We start from the raw sequence: 24,923 nt of genomic DNA, 5'->3' as shown, positions 1-24,923 counted from the left end.
GTACTCCCTGTCCGTCAAACTGGGCTCAGTAATGGATGAATAACCACAAATCCATGTCTGATGTGAATAGTCACATATCTAAGGGTAGACTACTCTCATCTCTTTATGGATGATGTATCTAGCCTTCTCAATGTTGTTTTCGCCACAAGCTTAGTATACACATGTGAACCTTTGACAGTTAAACCTACATCTAGCAGTTTCTGTCAAACACTGCATAAAAATGCATCCCCATCAGTAACACAGACTAAATAGAATGGTAGGCCTAGGTTGTGCCAGAAGATGAAATTGATTGATACTAGGTTGTGCAATGCTTACTGAGCATTTGACAAGTCCATGGTTTATAACAAACCTGTCAGTTAGACCACTGGCCTTAATGAGTACGCCTTTCTTGTACAGCATAATCAATCAGCACTTGTCTCTCTCTCAAATTTTACATTGTGTAATGGAGTTATGATCTGTTTATTTTTCTTTCACAAAATAGGCAATTTATGTGAATTTATTCTCAAGTGCACCAAACATTTCTTACTGTAATAGGAAGAAACTTTAAACAGGATCATGTTTTATAAATTCTCAGTTCTTTTCCTTGGATGTACAGAAACCACTGCTGTATGATTCTCAGTCACATGCTGTTTTTTGCTACATATATTTATTGTAAACCATGACTCTCTACACTTTCTGCAGTCATAGAAAGGTCTGTTAAAAATAAAAATAAAGTTTTCTTTCAAAGAAAAATATTTTTGCACTCTTGAAAAGGCTGAAAAAGACAAAAATAATTTAATGTTAGTCCCTGTTATTTCAGATTATTTGAGTTTCAGAACATAATTCTGGAGGTCTGGAGTCAGCACCCAGTTGGTCCCCTCATTTTCTGGACACCCCAAAATTGTAGTCTAAAATAGTCTCACTGTTGCAAATTACTTTGCTGCAAAAAAAAATAGTAATAATAATGATAAAATCTAAAGGTACACGCTAAGTGTTTTTTTATGACTAAATGAGTTGAATCTCTGCTCTTTTAATCTCATGAGGAAGCATATCATATTTTGCATAAATGTATATTTTGGCATGAAGATATAAGCCACAGGAAGGCTTCTCTGAAATAAAATATTCCAGGGAAAGCAACCATCTCATTTTGTATGTGAATGTGGCTTTCATCCATTGATAAATAAAGTCATCTGTATCAGAGTTTTTTCTTTCTGTTGGGTATTTATTTCAGCTGTAAAATTATTAATTTTGCAGTTGAGATTTTTTTTGTTGTTGTTGTGTCTTTTGGCTTTTAGAGGTCGCCACAGCGGAACTCCGGTCCGCTAATGATTGGCAGTAGATTTTTACATGCCAAGTTGCCAGTTCTGACGCGCAACCTTCAACGAAGGTACGGCCATTCACGCATGTCTCCACACAGAAGACGCTTTAGCTGAGAATCGAACACAACAACGTCTTATTGTGAGACGACAACACTACCGCAGCACCACCACCGCATTTATTAAACACTGGTATATTTCTGAGGAGGAAAAAAATACAGTACCAGAGGAATATTACTCCCTGTTACCACATATCTTTTTCTTAAACAAGAAACAGCTTTATTACATTATCACTTATGACATAGGCAGTCATACATTTATATAAATGAAAACAAACCATATTGACACAATCCTAGTTGCAAGCATTTTACATCACAAACTGTATTGATATAATCCCAGTTGCAAACATTATACATCACTTAAAATCTACCTAATCATTGTCAGTCAAACATTGTATAGCTCATTCAAGTCCTGCCTTCTTTTAAACCTCATTTCTCCCCTGTATGTATTCTTTCTACAATCCCCATTTTTCGTATGTAATTTGCTCCTACGCTTTTCTAGAGATATCCCGGTTCCAGTTGTTTTGTCTCTCTTACTATATTCACTACTTTTAGTACAGTTCATTTAGACTTAGATTTCCATTTTCTAGTAATTACTTTTTTGGCAGCTACCATAATTAGCCTCATCAAGGCCTTATTATGTCTAGGCAATTCCAATTCTGTATCATAGCTCAAAAAATCATTTCTGTAGTTGTACCAATTCGCTCACCCAGCATCTCTGACATAGCAGTCTGCAGGGAACCTTAAACGTCTGCCAACTCATTACACTCACAGAAAATATGTTCCTAATTACCTCTTTCTTCCCCATCACACTTCTCGCATTTTCTGTCGACCTGAGAAAAAATTCTCTGGAATCTACTTGGGGTATAAAAATATCTGTGTAAACATTTCCAAGCAAAAAATCCTAAATCTTATAGATTTTGTTGCATATTTGGGAGACATGCATATATCCCCCATTGTTTTTGTGAATTCCTTATCCAATCTCTCTTCCCAATCCCTTCTAATTTCCTCTGATTGATTCTTATAGTTATCATGCAATATTGTATATGCTGTACTAATTATTCATTTTTTAACGTCCGCTTCTGTTCTAGATTCTACTACAAACTCTACCACTGCTGGTCTTTCTTTTAGGACCCCCCCATTTATTTTTCTTTGCCTATACTCTGACATCAGTCCTTGATAGCGAAGGCAATCTCTAACCTGCATTCCAAATAAATTCTTGATGTCTTCACATTACATTACTTTTCCCTCTCTAGTTATTTGCTCCCAATACTTTGGTTCATTTGCCAGTTTTCTCCAATAAATTCCATTGACCTTTTGCCTATTGCCTCTATCCCTAATTTAAGTCACCCCTATCGGCAGAATCTCCTTTCTCCATGCTCATGTTGGCTTATTGTGTAGAATACTTTCTGCTACTTTATGGATATAATGTTATGTATGATTATTGTTGTTTTCCTTAAAGGTCTGCATCAAAAATTCCAGTCTCTCCTTTTTTCTTGAGCCCCCCCATTTCATCACCATCCCTTATAACTCTGAATTATAATTTTCTGCTTGCGTTATGTATAGGAGCCTTAACTGTGTTGTTCTGAAATACCCCTTCAAATCATTTAATCCCAATCTGCTTTGTTCTGTTGAATAAATCATCTTATCCAGCTTGACTCTTGCTATCTTCCTCTTCCAGATAAAATCCTTCAACTCGTTATTAATGGTCATTAATTATCCACAACTACTACTCTGGTTGATACAACCATGCCTGACCTGTGTATAAGAGTAAAGGAACTAAAAACATTTTAACTGCTTGTATCTTACTCTCTATATCCATATAACAGAGCTTCTTTTTTCTCAGTTTTTGTACTATATTTTGTTTAGTCTCTTCCCACATATCCTTAGCTACCACATTGGAATCATTTTTAATCCATACTCCTAAATACTTCATTTTATTATGTCCCCATAAATATGGATATTGCTGAACCAGTTAGTGTGTGGGTACATAATTTACTGATATTGCCTTTGTTTTAGCTTCATTAATTTTGTATCCTGAAAAGATGTGAAACTGTCTCAAAATGTTCCACAACACTGTAATGTCTCTTTCTGATTTTGTCAGGTATAAAATATCATCTGCAAATAGAGCCAACTTTTCTTGACTGCAACTAGAGCCAGATTTTCTTGACAACCAAACAAATATATCCTTGAATTTCTGAGTCCCTTATTTTCTTTGCCAGTGGTTCTAAATGTAATACAAATAACCAAGGTGAAAGAGGACACACCTGCCTGGTTCCTCTGCTCAAGCAGAAATTATCAGAGAGGACTCACCCACCTTAGTTTTTGCCAGCGATCCCTCATGTATCATTTTATCTGTGCTTCCACTACCCTGCTCATAAAGTCCCAGCATACTCTGTCAGATGCTTTCTCTACATCAAGATCCAACAAAAACAGTGGTATTTTCTTGCATTCTGCTTCTCTCTGGATTATCAATGTTCTATTAATGTTATCAAATGTTTGACACCCCCTCCACAAAATCACGTTAACCCATACTATCAATTGTGGTATCACTTTTGCCATTCTTTTAGCCGTTATAGACATAAGCACTTTATAATCACAGTTTAGTTTTGAAACGGGCCTGTATGAAGCTGGATCTGTTGGGTCTTTACCCTCTTCAGGTATTACAGCCAGCATCACCTTCTTCCAGGATGTTGGCACTTCTTCTCCTCTTAAAATACTGCTAAAACCTTCCAGATCTTTTATCAATTTTTACCCCTCCTAGCTTCCAAACTTCCACATGAATAATTTCCTGTAGATTGGTTATACATCACCATTTTTTATCTCATTTCCTCCTATCCTATTAGTAATTGAGCCGGATCTACCTCTAACATTGGCATATTTAATTCTTCCATAAGCATTTTCATTTTTTTTTTCTTGATTTCCATATTTTTATGCTTTATACAGACTTTCATAGAATTTCTGAAATATTTCTAATACCTCTACAGGACCTCATGTTACCTTCCTTCTTAAAGGTTCCCTAAGCTTGGCGACATCCCTTTCTACTTTCTTTTGCCCGAGTCATGCTAAAAGTTTTTGTACTCTAGAGTTATCATCAAAAAAAAAAAAAAAAACAGTTGCTTAACAGCAATCATTCTAAACTCATGAGTATTATTAACGTATTCCATTATTTTCTGTTTAGCATTCTGTAGTTGCTCCACTTCTTATTCTGTGAGATTCTCCCTATTCTGCAATACTAACATTTATCAATCCTAAATAATTCTTGTTACTTCTTAACCATATCTCCCTTTCTTTTATTTCCATCCTATTTTTAATCTCCATTTTAATTTTATCCCATTCCCTAGCTCTATTTTCAGAAGAAATTTCTGTCTTCTGTAATGGCTCTTAAATAATTTCTACTACCTATTCCTTAAATTCCTCTCTTTTCAACAGGTGGGAAAGCACTGGTGCCTCATTTTTATTTCATTACTCTGTGTTCCTATTTTAGTAATTATTGACACATGATCTGAAATTGTTATTGTGTACATATCAAGACCTTCAATTAAATGAACATGTTCCTGTGAAATGTAAATTCTGTCTAGACTAGCCCAGTTTTTATATCTTGGAAAATAATATATAAATTCATTCTGAACTCCTATTACTTAGATCACATCTTCCATGGCAAATATTTTCAGAAATTTCTTCAAAAGTTTACCCTCCTTTGTTATACTTTCCCTTCTGGGCCTCCCAGATATACCTTCACTGCTGCAAATCAAGTTCCATTCCCCACCTATAAGTAATATTCCTTGCTGAAAGCTGAGTATTTCTCCGAGAATTTTCTAAAGCTCCACTATAGTAGTTTTAGGTGGAATATAAGTACATGCCATTGTGATCCTCCTCCCTTGCCAGTAGCCCCTTAATAATGGTAGATTTGTAGTACTATCCTTTTTATCCTCTTCTATCACTATTGGAGCTCCTCTTGCAGTTAAAAAAAAAAAATGTGCGTGGTTGCCACGTGGTAGAAGTAAAACTTCTGTAAGGAAGTGCGAAGGAAGGTCCATGCGACTGTCATGGGCAGCTAACCATTACACACTTTGATGCAACACTTCGTAAATATTAAGCAAGAAGTAATGCCTGACAGGGTGTGTTTTAATGTGTAATTAATGCCCACCCAGGGGTGTTATGAGGCCCAGTGTCGCAGACAAGTGAGCCTGTACACCCTGGAAGGGTGTTAATAGCATATTAACACACACCCTGAAGGGTATTATTGCACTTAGAGAATGGGTCATTGTAAAATTGTTGTGTTTTACTTGCTCATTTTACTTTATTATTTTTTTATGTATTTTTGATGTAAAATAGTTGCTCTGCTTAATGTTTCAAAGTTGGTGTAGTATATGTAAATGGTGTTGGAGAAAGCATTTTACATCCAAAATAAGACGCACTAAAAAAATAACCAGGTGTTTATTTTTGGTCCCTTACTCTTAAACGTTTCATTCTTTGTCAGTCATTGGAAATTGAAGTTATTAAATAATGACATACATCTGAGTTTCAGACTTTTCTTCAGAAAATTCATGCTAACAAAAATGCTTTACTTAAGCAAGTTTGTAATTTTATAAAAGCAGTAATTAAAATGTTTCTATTTTGAGCATTTGTAACCCCCTTTATTTTAAGCTTTATCCGGATTTCTTCAGGTTTCAGGTCCAGAGGTATGCAAAGATCTCTACTGCTGCTGCTGTCACTCACTGTCACACACACCTCTGCTTTAGAAAATGCATGTTAAAGGAAACCCTGTTATTCTAGCAACTTTCTAAGTTCATAAGACCAGTATTTAAAATCCATACCTATTTTTGGTCTTTTATTCACCCATTATTTGTGGCTGTGTCCAGATTTCTTGTGGTAAGTGTTTGAGTTGTATGGTTGAGATGTATGGAAGCCTTTCAACTGATCCTACTGCTGCCAGGGGGTCGCTCGATTGCTCTCACTCTGTGTGTGTGTGTGTGTGTGTGTGTGTGTGTGTGTGTGTGTGTGTGGAAATTGAATGTCAACAGAAACCCTGTTATTCTAGTAACTTTCTAAGTTTATAAGAGCAGTATTTGAAATCCCTTCCTATTTTTGGTCCTTTGTTTCCCTGTTATATGTGGTTCTGTCCAGATTTCTTGTGGTACGAGTTTGAGAGGTATGGTTGAGAGGTACGGAAACCTTTCAACTAATGCTGCTGCCAGGGGATCACTCGATCACTCTCACTCTGTGTCTGTGTGGAGGAGGTAATTGTAAAATTTTTGCCTGTGTCTTTGTGACCAAGGAGGGTAGCTGTAGTTAAAATGGGTTAGACCTCTTGGCCAATTATCAAACAGCTAGAAGAGTAGAACAGTGCCACCAACCGGTTACACTTTTCTTTTTTACTCTGAACTTGCACTACTGTGCTTAAAGAAGTTTGACTTCAATAAGTACTCCTCTTTTCCTTTATCCCAGTTATTCCTCTGAATAACTGTTCTGGAAACCTTTCTTTATCAAATTCACATGCTCAGTTCTTTCCAAGTGTGTCTCCTGAAGCATAGCTATTTGCACTCTACATTTTTAATGTAGTTCACTACTCTTTCTTTTTTGCATTTATCTATGAGACCATTGACATTTAAATTCATTACAGAAAGCATCATTGTATTCAAAAGTTATTATTCCCACATTTTATTTATGACAGCCTTTTTGTTAAATGTCTTGTTCCAAATTTTGTGTTACATGCATGCAGTTTGGCATTTTGAATTTTTATATAGTTTCTCATCATGTCCATTTAAGCCTGTGTTGCATCTTACAGAGCTTTGTTTTATTGAAAACCCTCAAACACAAACCCAGTACCTCCCTAAAACCTATTAACTTTATGCTAACACACAAAAATGTGTACATTTTCAAATACTGAAGTTTTACCCTCATCATAGGAACAAATGTCCCAAACTGACTGACCTAAAAGAAAGGTTATCCATGCTAAGCTGCATGGTGCAGCCTGTGCTTCTAAGTGCTGTCTGGTTTTGTCTTACCTTTATAGCTCAGCCTGTGCTTCTAAGTGCTGTCTGGTTTTGTCTTACCTTTATAGCTCTCCCAGCTGGGAAAGTACCTGAATGCTTTCAGAGAACATTATCTCCTTGTCAATTTCTCTTTAAATGATTGTAGCCAATTTCTCTGTGTCAGATTGTCTCCATAAAGACATGAGGACCAGATAAAGAATTTCTACTAAGCATGCATTTATTTGCTAGAAAAAAAAGCCTTATAATATTCAGTATTCTTTTCATTTACTTACTTTTTCTTAAACCGCATTACTAAATCGAGCTAAGAGCCTTAATCCAATGATTTTCCCATGCAAGAGCAAGAAAAAGCACATTAATCTTTCTTTTGTCGTGCTCTTTTAACCAAGATTTTCTTCTTTTTTAATATTGCAGTGGCTACATTTCTTAAAACTGAAGGAGGAGAAAGAGAGAAGGAAGAAAGAAAAAGAAAAAAAAACAAGAGCACCTGTTTACAACAGTATCCACATTACACTTAAAATAACTTTGAAAACTTTATAACAAAAAGAAGATCATACACTATAAAGTAGTACTGTTGCATCATTCAGCTAGGTTGCCTAGTATCTTGCATTGAGTCTGAGTACCCTGTCGATGAACCTCTGAAGTCATTTTGCTCTGTGGAGGATAAATGGCATGACTTTACAGTGGAACCAAGCCGTCTTGTATCGAAAACAGTGCCTTTTTTTCTTTACATCCGGGACTAATGACATTTCACAGTAGCCTTTAGTTAGATCTGAACTGGTGAGATATCAAGCATTGCCTAACTTTAGTTTACCCACTTGGTACAAAGGATATGAGCCAGAATTTGAGATGCTGTTGAGGTTTCTGAAGTAATTGTAAAGTCTTATGGATCCATTAGGCTTAGTGACCTGTACAGTGGAATAATGCAGCTCACTGGGAATTCCTGTATAGACCCAAGTTTAAGCATTTCTCTACTTGTTCCTTAACTGTTAGGCATTGGGATTTTGCTGTCCAGTATCATAGATTTACATTTTCACCATAGTGTCATTATTATGCTGGATTAAATTGCCAGGCAGCTCTGAAATATACCCTTATTCTTTAGTACAAACTGCTTAATGTCTTGTTTCATGGCCATAGTGTTTCAAGTATTGTGATATCAAGGAATGTTGGGACCTTAACTTTTTCTGCAGTCATGTTTCTAACAAATACCTCACTTCCTTTCTTAAGGCTTTAGAACGTACTTCTGTTCTAATTACTTTGTCCAACTTGTCTCAGTTTATAATTTACTTTGCTTATCATTTTTGTAACTTCAAAAGGTCCTTGCCACTTTGCTGTGGAACTTGTTCTTGGCAGTGAGCACCAACACAAGCCTTTTGTCCCCTGCTTTGAATTCTCTAAACCTTGCATTTCTATTGTGTATTTTTGTTGTGTGTACTACACCCTTTCCATATGTTCTTTTGTTTAAGGCATGATTCTTAAATGGCTGATTAATTCTATAAAATGTTCTATCACACTTTTAAAGTTTTTTTCCTGTTTTCGAATTTCCTTCACTATGTCAAATAAGCCTCAAAAATGTCTGCTACATATCACTTCAAATAGCATGAGTCCACTTGATGCTTGTTAACAAAGTTCAAAAGTGAGTTAACATTGCAGATTATAAACATTATTACAGACATAACTGATGTACAACATTTGAAAATATATTTTATGAAACACTGTTTTAGGATTGCTGTAATGTTTTTGTAACCACTGATTCAAGCAGAATTAAGAATTGGTAATATTTTACTTTTGATGAGTTACCTCCCTCACAGCAAAGAAAATATATGGGAGGACTTGGTCACAATATTTGCTGTTATAGTCTTTTGTTTTTGCTTAACATATACTTTAAAATGTCATTAATGCATTCAACTAACCCATCTATTAGTAGATGGTATACTGAGGTCCTTAACTGCTTTACCTTAAAGAATTGGCAAAATTCATACATTAGTGTGGAAATGAAAACTGTCTCTTGGTCCTTAAGAATTTATTGGGGAATTTCTCTTCTGGAAGAAAGTGGCACTAATTTTTTAGCTACAGCCTCTACATTAACTCTTTAAAATGTATAGCCTTAACAGTATATTACCACTATTGTATACTGGTGACCTTATATCAGTGCTATCAGAGGATTCCTAAACCCTCGGTTAGGTCTGTATTTTGACAGAGACATTCTAATCAAACTGTGCAAAGGTTTATTTGTTTCCTTCATAATACCGCAAAAGTCAACTCTTGTCTACAGTCCTTAGCTTTGTCTTAGCCACATTTTTGGTAGTTGTCTAGGAATGGATGCATCAGCTATATTTTTAGTGTTTTAACATATTTGGCAGCAATAGCTCGCTTGCTGCTCTCTTTCTTTAGTCACCCTGTACAGCAAGTAATTTTGTATTTCAAAATATGGATATGTAGTGGGAATCTGTACATCTTTTTCCCCTTCTGGTAGGGTTATATTCTGTCTAGCTCAGCTTAGGGTATTGATTTCCCACAGGGCATACAACTTATCTGTAAGTCAGGCAGGTCAATATTACTCCTATCTGTACTCTGATGAGAGATGGAAGGTGGTGTAGCTTGTTCCCCTGCAATCACAGGAATGGCTATTTCTTCTTCCTGTAACTCATATATAAGTCACAAAATAATTTTCTTTGGCCAGAGTACTGCTAGTTTTCGTATACCTACTTAAATAATTCTCTTACTTATTATCCTTTTTATGTCTGTCTGCTCTGCTGAAGCAGGGAGAAATTATGAGTTTGTTCTAGTTCCCATTTTTCTATTTCTTCAGTAAAGGCTTCACCTGGCTGTGTGTTGCCCTCAATTCACACTTCTCTTATAATGATTGACTATAGGCCCATTCAGTTTCTGTATTAACATTTTTTGTTCTAGCCTCTAGATTTTATATGTCTGTTTTATACTTTGGGTTCTTCAACAGTTTTTGTACTGACGTTTCATGATAGCTTATCAAATGGAGTCTCTTTGTAGGACTCAGTATTAGGTTTATCTAACCCATCCAATCCAGACACATCTTAATTCCTTCATATATTTTTAATTCCTCACTATTTTCTTTTCTGAGTCTATGTGTCTCTGAAAACCATATCTGGTTGTATGCCTCACCCCAAAGTTTTTCATAGTTTGAATTGACAGACATCTTGGCCAGTTATCACATCATATTTTAAGTTAGATACTAAAGCTTCTTGAGGAAATACTTTGCCTAGAGTGATTTGCATTTTAGTTGCATGGTACTCTTTGTCCACATGTGCACCTTTTGCTTCAGTTGTCTGTTTACCAACAGTTTGTGTGTACAGGCATATTGTGATTTAACTAGCCTAATCATACTTCCTGAGAGTAATAAGCATTGATAGGCTTCTCCTTCTGCTAAAATGATACATTTAAAAATGTCTGATTACAGCAGTTATAAAAGGCAGTTTTTATAGCAAGTTAAGAATTCAGCATTGTTGCACTATCTAGGCACACTTTCAGATGTACACGTTACCAAGCTGTGGGTTAACATGATTAGTTTTTACAGGCACACCACTGTTGTTAGTCCTGCAGTACATTACTGTGCCCCCATGGCATACAACCATGAAAGAAATCTAATTCAGAACATACATTTTTATGTTACCTGATAGTGCCCTTTTAAGTTTACAGAGTGCTAGTATTTCAAAAAAGTTTTTGCATCATTTAATTTTTTTTCCAAACGCAACTTTAAAGTATGCATTGAGTAAGTCATTTGTAGTCTTACCAGTCTGCTCTTACTGAATATCCAGTTTTGAAACCTGAAAGCCTGTACTTTGGTGAGTCATCATCCATAGCTAATATCTAGTTTTTCAGTTTTTGGTAAATTGTGTGCATCAGCAACTAAGAGACTGCATCTCCACCATTCCTAATTTTGGCTACAGAAGAGCAGCCAACCTAAAACATATATATATATATATATATATATATATATATATATATATATATATATATATATACTTTGCTACAAGGAACAACCAAGATCTACCACAAGTTTTTCAAGTTCAAGAAAAGGTACCTATGAATGTAATAAATGCACCTGTTGTTAGCATATAGACACCAACAGGGTTGTTAAACATCCCGTATTTAACACATATTTCTTCGTACAATTTTATGGGAACTGATATTCCAAGAATGTGGTATACATGGCTAGATGCACACAATGTCCAGCATTTTATATAGGCATGATCAACAGGAAGCTTAAGGAAAGGATTGGTAGCCATATTTCTGATATTAACAGACAAGCATATTTTAAACACAGACAATTCACGTAATTTCAAATTTTTAATTTTATGCACTGTATATAAACCAATATGTGGAGGAAGTTTAAAACCTTAACTGAGTTACAAGAAATGAAATGGATTTTGCGCTTAGATGCATGCACTGCACCATGTCTTAATGAATCTTTCACTTTAAGACCAATGCTTCATGATCTAAAACTACCAGTGCACTAATTGCATGCTTTTACTTAAATACTGCAGTTCTAACACAGAGTATCAATAGGCTGAAGAAGCCTTAAGGCGAAAGTTTTTACTAGCAGCACAACTTTTGGATACTGCTGAAGGGTTATCTTTTACCTCTTGTATTTAATTTTTGTTGCAGAAGAGTGATTTTAACATTTTATTATTAAAGCTGCTTTTAACTTTAGCCATGGTTCCGTTTTTTCTACTTTCTGCATTAGAGTTGTGGCAGCTAGGAAATAATGTCCCAAAGGATGAATTTGATGAAAAAAGACATCTGGTTCAACATTCCCCCCCCCTTCTTTCCAAAACTTTTCCCTGGTGCTCCTCTTTGTTTGAATGAACCTGACAAGAAACCTTGTCATCTCACATCCTCAGTTGGTTATTTTTCTTCAGCTTACTTCTGGGATAGAATTCACTTTTTATATTCTAAGATGGGATGAAAAACTTTGTTAGCTGATAAGTAGGCAAACTCAATCTGAGGTATTTGGTGGAAGAGCGGGATTGTAGGTAGGGGAGGAGTTAGAGCTGTGGGTCCAAACCGCTTCTAAAGGTGTCGATATCAGATTCGATAACCCAAAGGTTGAACTGGACTAAAAGAAGATAACATAGATGTGTTATGGTTACTACATAAGTTTCATTTTTGAATAATCCTGATATTAAAACTCACAGGTTTATTTACTTAGATGACTGATTTGTGAAACACCGTCCTGGAAATCAGATGGCATAGAGATTTATAGTTTAGCACTGCAGTCTCACTGTGCTTGGTTTATCGGTTCATTTCCTAGCTGGGGTACTATGTCTGCTAAGTCTGTCCATCTTTCCGATAATTTTATGGATTTTCACCTAGTGCTTCAGTATCCTTCCAAAGATGTGCAGTAGATAAACTGGCAATCCTTGAGTATAGATGTGCCAGCAGTGTGAATGAGCGAGTCTTTGTGCATCCTGTCCAGAATTAGGTCTATGGATTACATCTATTGATTATTAGGTTAGGCTGCAGTCCCCCCCCCCCCCCGGTCCCCCACCTGAATCAGATAAAGTGAGGCATCAGAAAATGAATGGAGTTATTCAAAATAGGTAGTTATACTGAATATTCATTGTCTCAGATATATTTTTGTATAATTCCATACAAGTTTGATGTGCACACTTCTGAATATGCATTAGACGTTTAGAAATGTTTCCTCAACCTTCAGAAACTCAGTGATTTTCATTCCATGCTTCAAAAGTGATGTGTGTTGTTGTGAAACAAGACCTCATGTGCAAACAGTTCATTTAAAACTAGGTATTTGTTAAATGGTAACAGTACTGGAAGTTTACAAACTTCTGAAATGAATAGAGATACTATCGCATATTAGAGCAGTATGTCTGGTCTTTGATGAAACATACTGTAGAAAAGTGACAGAAGCTGCTGGAATTTGTGGGAATTGTTTCAGGAGGGTCAGGTAGCATCCTTGAAATGCCAGAGCTACATTTTGAGCACCAGTGGTGTTGGCGTTTATGGCTTAGCAGTATGTTTGCAGATCATAAAGGTTATTTAAAAAAAGGTACACTTAATAAGGAGACTTGGTAATCTGATTTACTGGTGACCTCTATGTCATCTGAGAGACTGTGTAAATGTACTGGCCTTCCATGTGCATGAAAACTATGAATAGAAAGTGTGTGACATAAGGACTGAAACTAATAAATAGCATAAGTGCAGTACTACTTAAGTTAATATAAACATGTTTTCTTGGCTAGGAGGGCTGACTATCCATCGCTTTCACAAAATGGCAAGAAAAAGTAATTGAGACATATGTATCAGGTGAATTAATGTTTGGGATTTGTTGAAGCTATGAAGTCAATGGGGCATTTCATAGCACACATTCGCAGGAAGCCTAAATGAAGAAGTGTGCGGTGGTATGATTTTAAAAGTAATAAACTGAAACTGTTCCCAAGAGTGACATTTCTGAATCGTCTGTATGATGGAACACTGCATTTTATATTTTAATTAAGATAAATAATTAATCCTGTAAAAAAATGTAATAGAAGAAGAACTGGATTCAGGCAGTAGTGTGTTAGGAGATGTAGATACATGTGGCAAAGAACATTTGTGTACTTTAAATAGGATGACAGGAGAGAAGCAAAGGAGCTCATTGTAAGATAGTGTAAATTATAAATTCAGAAACAAGTTCACTACAGGAAATATAGAAGCCTGCCTTTGGAAGAATGGAAGACACAAAGAAAAACAAAAGTAGGACATAGATACTGATAGTGGACTTCAGGTCATTGAGTAGACTTAAGGACAGAGCTAGAACACTTTTTGAAAGATGCTAAAAAGTTGAGATATGCAGTATAAACAAGGTACATTTTGCACAGTGTGTGTGATGTCTAGATGAAGGGTTTATAAAAATCCTTTAAATGTTGAAAAGAAGAGACCAGGTGGAGTCGGACAGCACAAGTGGGCTAAAATATGGAGACATGAGAGTTAAAGTAGAAAAGATTAAGGTAAGATTGTGAATGGACTTCATGGAGCTGTATCATAAATTAATGTCGATGTTCCTTTTCCTTGTGAGAAGTACAGCAGCTTATTTCAGAGTGGGCACATCACAGTTACTTCTCTTCCAGCACCAGTCTCTGATTTTGTTGCAAGATATTTGTCTTACACTTAATAGTGGAAATAGGATTTGATTCCGACTGTAGCCCCCATTTCACCATGGCCATTCTTCCAAGTTTTTTCTTTATAGAGTACCTTAGATGGGTTAAGGTTGTTGGGGAGGGGCAGTCTTGTGTTTTAGATGGCGTCCTTTCAGAAGTGGGAGACCCAATAGCTCTAGCCCTGATATGAAAGTAAACCTCCAGGTCCAAAAAAATTGTGCTTTCTGAATGTGCTATTACACTTTTAAAGCACAGGGTGCTGTGCCACCTCACACACTTGCTATTCCAAGATTGCTGTACTTAATAGTAAGAAAATGCTTCCAGATATCTCAGTCTTAGACACTATGTGCTTTCCCTTTCATCTGCAATTGCAGTTCTGTAGTTCTGTGCCCCACAGTAATGGTCAGCGGAATTTCAACAGGCACCCATTTTTAAAGCCAAGTTCGAAGGGACCAGAGTTTCTAGCGGGTTTGTTAGCTCATTTGGGTATGTCCTGGTTGCATGAGCAAACTGCAGATTTCATCTGTTGTAATTCTTACTCAGTAATATTGTGACTTTTCTACAGGAATTGACTGAATTCAGCACTGATTCAATGTTTAGTCACTAGTTAGGTCTGGATAACTTCAATTTCTGGATCAATGATGAGTTAGAGTCATTAACAGGGATGGCTTTGCTCACAGTTACCTTTGTTATCCATTGTAAAGGGCAGTTTCTTGCTTCCATATTCAAACTACGTTTGGTCACTTGTATGGGGGCGGATCCCATCTCAGGGTTTGATCAACATTTGGTCCACTTCATTGTGGAGCTCCCCCTAATTCTTGAGCTGGTAGAATATGAACATTCAAGTTCAGTGATCGAAAATTATTTAACCTAGTATGAACTGGCCCCACTGGATATTTGTATATTCCAGATAATCTGCAGGCTGTGTACGTCAGCCTATTGGGTAAATCGGAGAACATTTTCCTGCCTCTGAGTGTGAGATGTCTGTTTTTTGTTGGCTATAATTACATTAGGTAGGATATTTCCTATAGAATATCTGTAGGTCAGAACAGTATCATTTTTATGACTACTTGTGGAGGTATCATTATACTGACTACTGTGAGATCAGTCTGATTTTCATTATATGACTGTCAGCTTGTTGATTATACTTTTTAACAGCAATTTTCTTCAGTCGTGACTGGAAGTGTCATAAATCTACTTATTTTCATTGTGTGTCTTCACTGAGCACATATGTTTTTTCTTTCCGATTTTTAAAAGATAGTTTACTGCTTTGCTCAAAAGTGCTATCTCTATTTCTGGTCTTGACGATTCCCCCCACATCCCTTAACTGTTGCATGCTTCTCCTCAGAGATGTCATTTGAAAGAGGGGACTTGCATTACTGTTACTTTGCATATTGTTCCCAGCTTTGTTTCACCTTCCACCAGGATCATATGCCCAATCTTTGATTTTATCAAGGAAGTTTGGATGTCATTTTTGATTCAGTAAGGAGTTCCTAACTGAGATTCAGTCCTGGAAAAATCAAGTCAATGAACATTTATGCTGTGTTCTTCCATTGTAATTTATCGTTGAGTAGACCAGAGTTCATGTCAATAGTGTGTTTGGATGTGATTCTTCACCGTCAGCTAAGAAACCTGTATTAAAATTGTATAACATTTTAAAAAATCAGCTGGGGAACATACTCTGTTTGTTCATGATTTAGTCACATCACAGATTACTTTAATGCCTTTTACCCTAGGTTAAATCACTATGACTTTAAAACCTGCAGCGAGTACAGAGTGCTGCAGATCATTTGTTCATGAGAAGAGACTTATTCTCACATTTATACCTGTACTGTGAAGTCCATACTGACTGCCTGCAGCCTGAAGATCAGCATATAATTTTATTAGTACTTGTACTTATATAATTAGCCCCAAATGATGGATGGCCTTTGTACATTAAGGTTGGTTGTGCCTTACCATTTAGCTCTGCTTATCAGACAAGCAACTTCTGATGATTAGCAGGTTTAGGCTTGGACATCCTTCTCTTACTGTATACCATGCTTGTGGAATCTACAGTCTTATCTATTCAGCATTGAGCCCACAGTGGAGAGTTTCATTACTGAACTTCATAAATAATTTAAAAGGTATTAATAATTACTGAATTTTAATTACACCAAGTTCTCTTTTTTGCATTGCTGTTTAGCCTGTATCATATTTTCACATTTTATTGTATTTATGGTTTATATTTACAGTTTAGTCATGACCAAGGAATTAAACATTGACTGATTTACTGATTATTCATTGACATTTGATTAGGCCTGGAGGGAGAAGCTCCAAAGTATTTCTAAACATTTTAACAACAATACAGTCTTTAAAAATAATGCAAAAGCAAATACAGTTTAGTTATACCAAATTAGACATAATATGGAAACATTGTTTAAGAATACATGCAGTTATATGACAATGATTTAATAGTTAGAGAAATTGTAGCCAGTTTATAGAAAAAATAAAGGTAAGTTAGTATAATACAAACAGGAATTGCAATATAAAGTGATAGAAAAGCAGGCTTGTGGTATATTTAGAGAGAAATTGGTAGAAGTAATGAAGTGAGTGAAGAAGGGAAGTAAGGAGGTGTAGGTATGAACAAGTATTTGTTCACATTTAGAGATGTAGTTTATCCTGTTGTTGAGCAAAAACATAACCAGCTTGATAGTTAACATCTATATGTTCCAGTCTCCATAATGATGGATCATTTAAAGAAACATCAGAATTAAGCAATTATGAACAGTGTGTATGCAGGAAAAACCTGAGAACTCTGGATATCTTTGTCTCTGTGGCAGCTGTTAGCGTATAAGTGACCCAGTTTTGCAGTTGGGCTAATCATTCTGTGGATATTCTTCAGTCTCTGAATGTTACCATAGGAAGATCCTATCAAAGGGGGAAGGGGCAAGATCTTACTCAGAACTTATTTCCTATTAAATGTCTTTTCAGTACAGAACCATCATGGAGTTGTAGATGATGCAGACAAGAGTACTGTATCACCATGCGGGGGATGGCTGTTTATGGCTCAAAACTCGGTAATTTTAAAACCTATGTCTGGTTTGGTAGTGTAACCGATATATTAGGAGGTGAACACACAAAGTAGTAGTCCAATGTTGGGAAGACAGTAGCATGAGATAAAAATGCGAAAAATATTAAACGACCGAAAGTCATCTCCAGAGACTGATTGGAATACATATTAGAAAGTGGAACATTGATGAAGTTTATGTGAAAATTACAAAATTGCTGTGCTACAGCAGGTACTCAAAATTTAATTCAGGTGTGATAAAACACAACTCGTACATTATGAAGCATTTTCTAGGGCAGGCAGTTCACCGATGGTGAACATTTGAATAATAGTTTATTGCTTTTTGATCGACTTGCTAATCTGCACTCATTGCACATTTCATAGGTTGGTACTAGGCTATCTGCCCTAGGGCCTATACAAGCCTAGCCATAACAATTCCCTGGCTATTTCTTCTCACACTATTTACTTCCCTGGCCCCAGTCTAGCAGGGTGGCTGACGGGTCCAGGGAAGTAAATAGTGTGGTAAGAAATAGCCAGGGAATTGTTATGGCTAGGCTTGTATAGACCCTAGGGTCCAGGGAATAAGTAGTGTGGGAAGAAATAGCCAGGGAATTGTTATGGCTAGGCTTGTATAGGCCCTAGGGCCGATAGCCTAGTACTAACCTATGAACTTATGAAATGTGCAATGAGTGCAGATTATTACTGCAAGTCGATCAAACAGCAATAAACTATTATTCAGATGTTCACCATCAGTGAACTGCCTGCCCTAGAAAATGCTTCATAATGTATGAGTTGTGTTTGAGTTCTTGTTTATATATACTCCCAGCCATACACAAGGATTTCCTCAGTTATATCTCAGATTCATTGTGCACTGTATGAGGTAACAGCTAACGTTCCTCTGTTTATTTTGCCATCCTGATTTTATCAGAGTGCCTCACAGCTAATGTTGTATAGACATCAAGTATAAACATCAGTGTGGCTTGTTGATATGATTGCAAGGCTCTTCTACCTTGGTCTCTCCCTGGTTAGCTGATATTCAGTTTATCAGTGTGCAATAAAATCAAATTGTCTTTTTTGTGTAGTTGCCAGTTTAGGAAATGTACTTGCCATGGGCAGGGACAGAGAGAGAGAGAGAGAGAGAGATTTGCAGCTCTTGTATGGTCACTGTGGTATCACAAAGCCTGAGAAATAGAAGAGTCATACATTGCCGAATGCCACTTGTAGTCAGATGACTATTGGTAAGTTTTGTAACATGTCACCAATTTATTCTGTTATTAGAAATATGGATGCAAGTCAGAAAGCTTTATTTTTCAGAGCATATACCTGATAATGTTCTTGTAACATTGCAGTCTGACACAAGACTAAAATATTGATGGGACATAAACTAGCTCAAAGATTTCAATTTTTCAAACTGTTAAATATAGATAATCTTAGCAAGACTAGAAAAAGAAAAAAATATGTTAAACAGATAATAATGGAATACATTCTAATGAAATTTTGTTTGAAATTAGAAAGAAAGAAATAGGAATACAAGATAAAAAGATGTTAAAGCTCAGCTGGGCTTCCCTGGCCTAACATATTTTTTGAGAATTTATTTTATATCACTTAAGGGTAAAACACTAAAAGCTGGCCAGTTGGCACCGTTACTGAGTCATTTCACATTTAGCTTGATACTGGACTGGTTACCTTTCTGCTGGCAAACTTCCAAGATGCATGGTTGGATTTGTAGTGTGCTGACTGTCCCCTAATGGATGTATTTTGTTGGCAAAGCAGCAGCAGAGATGCATGAAAGAAGTTTTATCTTAAGAAAAATTCAGATATACTTTACATTTGGTTATTCCATCTGACAGTCTGGTGAAGATGAAAGGAGTAAAAACGTATGCTTGCACTTAGTAAATCCAACATGAAGTCCGAGTCCTGCATACTCCACCCTTATGTTGTAGAGCACTGAATAGGTGGTTATTTAACCTGTCTAGTAGGAGGAGTGCCATACCAGGAAACAGACACTGGCTTTAGTGGCCCTCAACTAGTTAATAAACAGTGTAGAAAAAGACTTATTTTTTCTTGTAAGTAACATCTTTAGGGAGAGAACCAGGGCTAGAAACTAAAGTCTGAGATCGCTCTGTACTGGTATCCCTAGTGGACTGTAACAGAGCTGGCATATTTCTAAATCAACAGCCACTACCTTCAGCAGTCAGCTGTTTTGGTGGGGTAATCAAAACTCCACAAGAGTTCAATAATTTGTGTAGCAGTACTTTTAACCAAAACAATGACAAAAAGCTTATTTGAAAAAAAAAAAATCTTCATGCAGTGGATACCCAACTTTTACTGAGTGCAAAGAGCACAAAGAAATAGTGACAGGAGCAGAATCCTTTCATGAAAACTACTTTTAATTTCCTTATAGTTCTTAACAAAAAAACACAAGAAATAAATAGACCAGTTTATCATAAACAGTATACATAGAAGGAACTGAGTCTTCTTCTTCTTTCGGCTTTTCCTGGTTAGGGGTCACCACAGCGGATCACCTGTCCACTCATGATTGGCAGTAGAGTTTTGCAGTGTTGAGTTGCCAGCCTGAGCCCAGCCTTCCACATAAGGCACACACGCGCACGTACTCACGCCTAGGGCCAATTTTGTGTCCAATCCACCTATCTTTGGGATGTGGGAGGAAACTGGAGCACCCGGAGGAAACCCACGTGACCACAGGGAGGACATGCAGACTCCACACAGAAGGCACCCCAGCCAAGGATCGAACTGGAGAACCTCTTGCTATGAGGTGACAATGCTAACCGCTGCACCACCATGTGCTTAAAATCGAGAGTCTCATGATGGAAGGATTTATGCATATTGCTTGATATGTGATGAGCGGCTGTGACTGCTATGCAGTACTACAACTCTGTGCTAGACTGACACACTTCCCTCATAAGGAACAAGTGCCTCCAGCAGGCAGGAGCAAGCAGTGTCTCCATTAAGATGCAATGCTTTCAGATCAATCATTTAAAACAGTATCACATACCAAATATAGCATGTTACTAAGGAACCGATGCTGGAATTGTACGATATGAGTGATGAGATTACATGCGTCAAGTAAAACGGGTATACTGCTGGAGTCCACACAGGTGGTTTATAACTAAAACACAAAAGAAAGCTTGCTGTTTCAACTCGTGCATCATCTGCATTTATAGACTTGTATATGAATGTAAGGCACTTTGAAGTTCATCAACAACAACATTTCATTCAAATGTATGAAGAATGAATGATTTCTAGAGATATGAGGTCTTAGTAAGTCTGTCCTGCACAAAAGATAGTGACAAGATAGTGAAAAGTGGATATGTTAGCATGTTATGTATTTAACCATATTAATGCAGCCTTACAGCTGGTGGCAAAAGGCAAGTATATCACATGAATCATAAGAAATTCAAGGCAACTGAGTCTTGCAACCAACATTGCCTTGCCAATAATCACCCTTTGACTAGACTTCCTTTTTCAAGGTGAGCTAGACTAGTCAAGCCAGGGGCAAATTTATGAATGCACATTCAGTCATCCAGTTCCCATTTGAAGGAAGATAATTTATCACCCTACCTGATTCACAGTGGGGAATCTATTTCAGAAGAAGGAAAGGTACTGCATAATGTAATGAACCTCTCTCTGCTGTTTTATTAATTTTTTGATGAAAATTTAGATCCACAATTCTGGTATTCATCAGACTGTTTGATTTGTGGAGATGCAGGGCAACTGGCTGCATAATGGCATGGAAGACAGCCATGGATATCACATCAGAAGTCTGTAAGGTGCTGAATGGAAAAACATCGCCTCCAGTCTTTTCTGGTATTTTATGGTTTTTAAGCACGTGATCTTAGGAATCTCTGTAGGTCTTTCTGGTTGTTCCATATGTCTTTTGAGGTGCATCCCAAAGGAGACATTGCATTCAATAACTGGCCTAATCAAGGCTGTAAATGAGGGATAATGATCTGGATGATATTCTTCTGCAGTTAGCTGTGCTAAGTAGAAGGACTTTGACTGCTGTGTTACATGATGATAAAAAGAGATGGAATTGCCAACCCAGGTTCAAAGTTCTTTAACATTCTCAATCTGGAGTAGGGTGTTGTCTTTGATGTATGTTGGGGAGAGAGGCTGTTTGCCATGTGTGACAGCATTGCATTTTTTAGTGTTTAATTTTAACCCATGTATATTACATGGGGTATTTATGAATGTAAATTTTTGCTGAAGGGCTTTTGCGTTAGATGGAGAATCGAAAATGATCCCCCAGTATACAGTGCTCTGCAAATGTGGTTAGTTAGAGATCTTGGTTAACGGTCTGGGGATCAGAAAAGTAAATACCAAACAAAAGAGGTCACAGCACTACACACTGATGGTCAACTTCATAATCTCTGAATAGGTACTGGCTGCCCGTGCCATGTTGGTTCTGTATTTGGGAATATGTCATTTGGACAGATGCAGTTTTGGCAAATGCAAAAAGAGCAATTGCTCTTCGCCGAAACTACTTTACCTGACAGAGAGGTTTGCTTTTTTCTCCACTATTGTGCGACCTGGGAAGTGGTATATATAAGTCCAGGGGGTGTAGAGAGCTTTCCTTCAAAATGGGAGCACAGGGTGACTTGCCCCTCTGCAAATAAATAAATAAATATGTTGTAATGTTCACCGAAGTTGGTTTTGGTGACCACGTTTTGATTTGTTTGCATTTGCTTAAATTACCTTCAGCTAATCAACATGAATCCCTGCCTTTTAACCGATTTGTTGTCTGTCTTGCTACACTGGGATTTATTTTTAATGCATTAAGCTTACTCACTCTAAAATTAGGGGATGTATCAAATGCCTTGGCCATATCCAAGGTATGTATACGCTTTGTGGACAGCATGTCCTTTGTTAACAGCCTGTGTTACCCTTTTGATGAAGATAACCAGATTCATTAGACTGGCTCTACCCTTGACAACACCATACTGATTATTAAGATTTTTTATAGTTTAAATATATTATAACTGACCTGATAATGGCTTTGCAACTACGATGTGTTAACTTATGAGCCTAGAATTCCCAGTGGTGTAGCGGTAGCTTTGTTGCCTCACAGCAAGAGGTTCTCCTGTTCGATTCTCAGCTGGAGTGCCTTCTGTGTGGAGTCTGCATGTCCTCCCCGTGGTCGAGTGGCCTCCGAAAGACATGCGTGAATGGGCGTGCCTTACCTGAAGGTTGGGCATCGGGCTGGCAACTCGGCACCATAAAAATCCACTGCCAGTCATTAGTGGACCGGAGTTCCACTGTGGCAACCCCTAACCGGGAAAAGCCAAAAAGGCAAACAACAAGTGGTGGGACCACCCTTGTGGAGTGGCATTACTACTGCTGTGCGCCATATCTCAGGATAATAGTCATTTCTAGGCTAATGACTGCAGGTGTTCGTTTTAAGCTTTGCCATGCTTCTTAAATGTAAGAATCAAAGCCTGTACCTTGAGTCTATAAGGTAAGTACCTTAATCATTATGCCAGTCCCCAGGGGTGGCTGTGTCAGGGCTTGTTTAGTACTGTTAAACTGTCAGGCATATTATCAGGTCTCATAGAATGAAGTAGTTTTAGTCTGAGAGAATAGCTTCAGTACATGCCCTTTAGTAATGGGTGGCATCTTAGATTTAGGGATAAGTGGGTTTGAATAATCTTCTCTAGATAAAACATGTACTTAATTTGTTTGCCGGTACATTGGCAATGTGTACTGGAACTGAATATGTGGTGCCTTTATGAGTTATTTCAATGCACTGTTTGGTGTTATTTCTTATTTTTCTAACATAACTACTGAATAATTTGCAATTGTCCTTAATTTCACATGCTAAACTAAGTTAATGGGTTGCTTTAGTAGACCTAATAGTACTTTTCAACTTTTTAGTTAATTTTATGGTGTTATTCTTGATATATAAGGGTTGTTTGGTCTGCTGTATACTACAGAATCTACTTTGTTTTCTTTTATTGTTTTTTTTTTTTTTTTGGTGTGTGTTGAAGACCACCAGGGTTGTTTGTTTTTAAATTTCCCATTGTATTGAACATGCACTTGGGACTGCCAACATTTGTCTTAGTGGGCTTAGAACTCCTTTGTGAAGCTACTTGCTGTACCATTGTCTGGAGTGATGTTGCTGTATGACTTTTGAAAGTTCTTCATAAGATTCGCTGACATTTATTTTATTCATTTTTTGCTGCTTTTACCCAGAAAGTCCATCTAGGCTAAGGACCCATTTCAGTGTCGATCCAGGGAGAAAAGCTCCAGTGCAGTGCAGTGCAATACAACTAAACATTGACAGTGATATCTAACATCGATACTACATACATTGGCATGGGAAGTGGCAGTTTTCTACAGTATGTACATAAACATGGACAGCAAGAAATCAGTTGTGGAATTATATACAAACAAGCATAGTCTTAAAATTGCATTCGTTCATTACGTTATTGATACCGTATTTAGACCCGATATATGTTGTAATTTTACACAGTTACTCTGTTTTGGGAGGGATAAGGAGTTCGGCAAGGAGAGCAGTTAAGAGGAGAGAAGAACGGTTTAATTAGGTGGAGAGCATTTGCAGCACCATGAGTTGAAGCTTGAAAGATTTTAGTGATGGTTCTGGTCTGAATGTTAGGGGGGATGAAGTTCCAGATTTTTATCTCTATGTAAGATTATAGGGAGCAGCCAGCCGAGCTGTGAGTTTGGATATAAGAAGTGGGACTTTGCTGGAAGAGTGCGGAGTCCTAGTTGGGTGGTAAGATTGTATCAGGGTTGTTAGGGATGGACAGTCATTTGGTTTATAGAGTAGTGCATTGTCAGAAGGGAATTGAGAGTATATGAGTTGCTGGGGTAGTTTGAGCCACTGCAGGTGTCTGAGTGCTAGACAGTGGTATGATTTATGGGGTCTACTATACATGATTGAAATTTCATAAAGCCGAAACCCATATGGCCAAGAACATATGATCAACTTTTGAAATTTCGATCATGCAGAACAGGCATCTCTGTATAGTGCGGAATCTAAAGATTCCCATCTTCCGCACTGTAGTGTGATATCGGAGTTGGTATATTTAAATTGCAGGGGGTGTGGGGAGTGCAGGGGGTTAGCCTCCTTGCTACCAACGTGTAGGTAAGTTTTCGTTTTTTTTTTTTTTTATATACATGTTCAAAATTTCAAAAGTCAAACATATGGTCTCGGCCATATGGATTTCGGCTTTCTGAAATTTCGATCATGTATAGTGGACCCTATTTATAGGGAGGTTGGCTGCAAATTTTGCAACTTTATTGTGGCACTGTTTAAGCTTGTTTAGATAAGTTTATTGAATGTTAGTAAAGATTGGTGCAGCATAGAAGGGGGGGTGGGTAGGAGGAGGGCTGTGGCAATATGACATCTG

Source organism: Protopterus annectens, chromosome 7.part0, assembly GCF_019279795.1.
Source record: "Protopterus annectens isolate FY-2018-M chromosome 7.part0, PAN1.0, whole genome shotgun sequence".
Taxonomy (NCBI): domain Eukaryota; kingdom Metazoa; phylum Chordata; order Ceratodontiformes; family Protopteridae; genus Protopterus; species Protopterus annectens.
Note: the sequence above shows the minus strand (reverse complement) of the source record.